Source organism: Arachis duranensis, unplaced genomic scaffold (genome assembly GCF_000817695.3).
Source record: "Arachis duranensis cultivar V14167 unplaced genomic scaffold, aradu.V14167.gnm2.J7QH unplaced_Scaffold_100260, whole genome shotgun sequence".
Classification (NCBI taxonomy): Eukaryota; Viridiplantae; Streptophyta; class Magnoliopsida; order Fabales; family Fabaceae; genus Arachis; species Arachis duranensis.
The window spans coordinates 1,533-5,808 of NW_026263704.1; the positions used below are offsets into that span (position 1 = coordinate 1,533).

Sequence of the window (4,276 nt, forward strand, 5' to 3'; positions counted from 1 at the left end):
TAAATTTTATACATATTAATAAAATAGAAAATAAAAAACTAAGTTCAAATTAAAATTAAAAATAATAAAATCTTAAAGAAATCCAACATAAAATTATAAATAATATAATCATCAACTAGCTTAGTGGTCATTTCAAGTTTTTATAAGAGGAAGATTGTGAGTTAAACACTTTCTTCACTACCTACATAACTTTTATATATATACAAGTATAATAATCCGTGTCATGCACGTGATAAAATTGAAATTATATTTTTAAATTATTCTATTAAAATTAATTTGAATTGTAATATTTTAATTAATTAATAAATAATACAATGTGCATTGTTCATTTTTTTAAATATAATATTAAATGTATTAACTCGAATGTAACTATTAAGTGTATAAAAATTATGTTTGAATTATAAATTCTCTAAATGAAATTATCCCGTTTAAAATATTTAAATTATGATTTCAATCATAAATTACAATTATAATTTCAATCATAAATTATAATTATGATTTAAAAATTTTTTTTTGATATAATATTACATTTATTTCTCCACTTTATTATTAATATATTGATATTGCAAGTCTAAATTATAGTATTTTACTAAATCTTGACTGAAAAAGAAAATAGTTACATGTTTCTATCATTTAATTTATTTAATACATCATGTGCTAATACTAACGGTATTTTTTTACAAGAGATGTTGATGTCCTCCACCTCATAAAAATTGGAATACTTGTAAGTCTATTTCATGTACATTGGTATCTAATCTTTTCAGCACCCTAAATTTGTGAGACTTATATTTATGTTTGATTGTTTCTATCAGTTTGTTGCAGCCACCCAACCCATCAATGCTTTGGCATTTGTATTTTTGCAGACTATAATCTATCTCCTTACGTGAGGTATTTCGTTATGCCCTCTTTGTGTTTGATTAAAATACAACATTCTTTTTCCATTTTGTTCTTACATTCATCTGCTTCATTTTGCAGATGGTTATTACAACCCTGGGTGATCTGCATGGGCTCTATCCGGGGATCATTATTGCAAAATAAGGTTTTGAGGATTAAGGATAAGTCTACTGATCAGGTTCAAACATCCCTTTGAGAAAATTTTGTACAAGTTGTATGTATTGCTAAATAATAAGTAGTGCCAACCCCACTTTGTCTGGAAGAAATTGAAGAGATAGATAAATGCCTAACTCGTACCTTAATCATGTTGGTGTTTGTTAATTAGTTAATTATTAGACATATATGGAAAAATGCTAAGTAAAAAGACCTCAGCAAGAAAAACCATTTTGAAACATCGTCTGAATATAAAGAAGAAAAAAACTACTCCTCCTTCCATGTATCATAATGTTAGACAAGAGGACTGCTCTAACTTACAGTGATTCTAAAAACGAAAATGGTTGTTCATAATATTTAACTTTGAGATGTTTCCACTAGCATACACGGGAACAAGTAGAAAGTTCTGAGGTGTTTCGAATATTTTATTCCATTTCAAAATTATATTCCTTGATATGGTTAAGGGTTATGGTTATGTATCTTATGTAGTATTGATTTGACTAATTATTTTCCTAAGTATATTTATATGGAGGATTTCAGGTATATAACACTTGGATGGGTTTACCTGGTCACTGTTGGGCATCATAATTGTCCTGTTTTTGTGCTGAATTATTTGGTCAGAGTGTCATTGCTAATTGGCTGAGATGTCATGGTGTCTCTTTCTGATTGTGCAGTTTGGATGAGATGGCGTCTTCACAAAATGTCGAGTTGGAGGCAGCCAACTTTCTGCATAAACTTACTCAGGATTCTAAAGATGAGCCAGCTAAGCTGGCTACTAAACTCCATGTTGTATGCCTATTTCTATTCCTTGAATGAAATTTATGTTTGTTCTTTAATCTATTTGTATAAGACTCGCCATTCTTGCAATTAATTTGATGAGTGTTTCAGATATTACAACATATGAAATCCAGCGGGAAGGAACATTCAATGCCATATCAAGTGATATCAAGGTAAAATCCCTGCCACTCAAACGTAGCACTCAAAACATGTGCAAATACAGATTTTTTTTCTTTAGCTTTGTTTTTCAAAACTAGGCCATGGTACCTCTTTACAGTTGCTGTAGTTAGATAGGAATCATGGGATAGTAAAACTTAAAAAATCTAAGTTCATTTACCACTTTGATTTGTATATTAATTAGTAAAACTGTTATATTATTATATTTTTCCCCAGGGCTAAATTTATATCTGCAGAAGAAAGAGTTGGTGTCACTTTTGATGATTTTCCTGGCCAGGAATATATAAAGAGGGAATTGTGAGAGATTGTACAAATTTTAAAGAATGATGAGGAGTTTCAAGACAAAGGAATTTATTGTCCAAAAGGTGTGCTTCTCGATGGACCTCCAGGAACTGGTAAAACTCTACTGGCTAAAGCCATCGCTGGGAAGCAGGGTTGCCTTTTTTTGCGGCAAATGGCACAGATTTTGTAGAGGTGATGCCTGTTCTCCAAAGATATTCACCCGCATTGAATAGAAAGTAGCAAGTAGAACTTTGGAATATAATTTCTATTCAACTTTCAAATTTAAAAATAATTTAATTCTTTAGGAGAATGAGGATGTAGATAAAATTTAAATTAAGCACTCATTTGATTTTCCTAAGATACAGGCATATCAGTTTGGTCCTTTGATAATGATACATCAAAATTGTCATTCAATGTGAAATCTTAATAAATATTGGCTCATTTATCTTTGGGCCGTTTCAGTGTATCAGTATTAAAGGGCCAATGATGAAACATGCATCTTTGGAGGATGCAAATGTTTTGATCTAAATGTGCGTGCAGGTCTGACATTGATCAGAGTGTGCTGGTTGTGATCGTACCTAGATCATATGCTCCACTCTGTAAATGAATGAAACTTATACCCATGGAATATGGAATATTTAATGCATAAAAATTGTCTTCATCTTTAAAGTTAAAAATCAGCTTATTTAATTTGCTCTTCTCTCAGATGTTTGTAGGGGTTGCTGCATCACGTGTTAAGGATCTTTTTGCTAGTGCAAGGTCATTTTCACCTTCTATCATATTTATTGATGAGATAGATGCTATTGGTAGCAAGCGTGGAGGACCTGACATTGGTGGAGTAAGATTCAGACAACTTTTATATTCTTTTTGTGCTCATAAGTAACTGATTACAAGCAGTAAGAAACAGAGAGAGAGAGAGAGAGAGAGAGAGAGAGAGAAAAAGGGAGGGTGTTACATTATGGTATCAGAGCAGTTCGTTCCTATAGAGCCTGAGGGATGGACTGATTATGCTTCTGGGCATACTCTGGGTGTGTGTATGTGCTATTAGGATATCTGATTGATATATGTGGCATAAACGTTCATGAGCATGCATTTGGAACTTGAAGCATTAGACTTGCGATATTGAGACTGATCAACTTAATATCACTTGTTTGGTGTGTGAAGGGACCAGATGTCGACTCACGGACGCGGTCGCGGCCGAGGTAGAGGTAGGATAGGCACTTTTACTCCTGGCCTGGCAGGGAATGATCCAGTAGACTTCATGGCTGCCCTGGGAAATATGGCTGCGGCTATGCAGGCGACAGCCGAGGCACTGGGTAATCAGATAAACCAGGGTAATCACGGAAACAATAATGATGAGGATGGTCCCATGACACTTGTTACATTTCTGAAAGTTCACCCTCCGACCTTTAGGGGAACCTCAAATCCCACAGATGTAGTTAATTGGATTCAAGCTATGGAACGGGCACTGCAGGCTCAGCAGGTTCCTGAGGAGCAATGGGTTGAGTTTGGAACTTATCAGCTGCAGGGTGAGGCTCAGCATTGGTGGTAGGGGACACAACGTATCCTGCAGCCAGATGGCGCTGTGATTCCTTGGGAGGTTTTTCGAACAGAGTTCTATAAGAAATACTTTCCTAATTCAGCCAGAAATGCCAAAGAACTTGAATTGATGCAGTTAAAGCAGGGACAGGTGACTGTTGCTGAGTATACTAGCAGGTTTGAGGAGTTATGTCGCTTTTCTCGTATTTGTCAAGGTGCGCCTGATGATTTTGCTGAGTGGAAATGTATTAAGTATGAGGGAGGTCTTCGAAGTGATATTCTGAGCTTCGTTGCACCAATGGAGATCAGAGTGTTTTTAGAACTGGTAAACAAAAGTAGAGTTGCTGAGGATTGTCTGAGAAAGGCGACATCAGATAAGAGTGATCAGCGAATTTTTGTTAGGAGAGATCAGGGAAGGAACTTCGCCCCTAGAGGACAAGATTTTAAGCGAGGC

General features: G+C 34.7%; 1 long non-coding RNA gene across 1 annotated transcript; it reads left to right on the forward strand.

The window, feature by feature from the left end:
• Nucleotides 1-676: 676 nt before the first annotated feature.
• Nucleotides 677-2,422, forward strand: LOC127743745 (uncharacterized). Its single transcript, XR_008005119.1, has 6 exons — nt 677-724; nt 813-888; nt 976-1,072; nt 1,722-1,836; nt 1,936-1,997; nt 2,218-2,422. It is a non-coding gene; the product is annotated as an uncharacterized LOC127743745 (long non-coding RNA).
• The last annotated feature ends 1,854 nt before the right edge of the window (nt 2,423-4,276 follow it).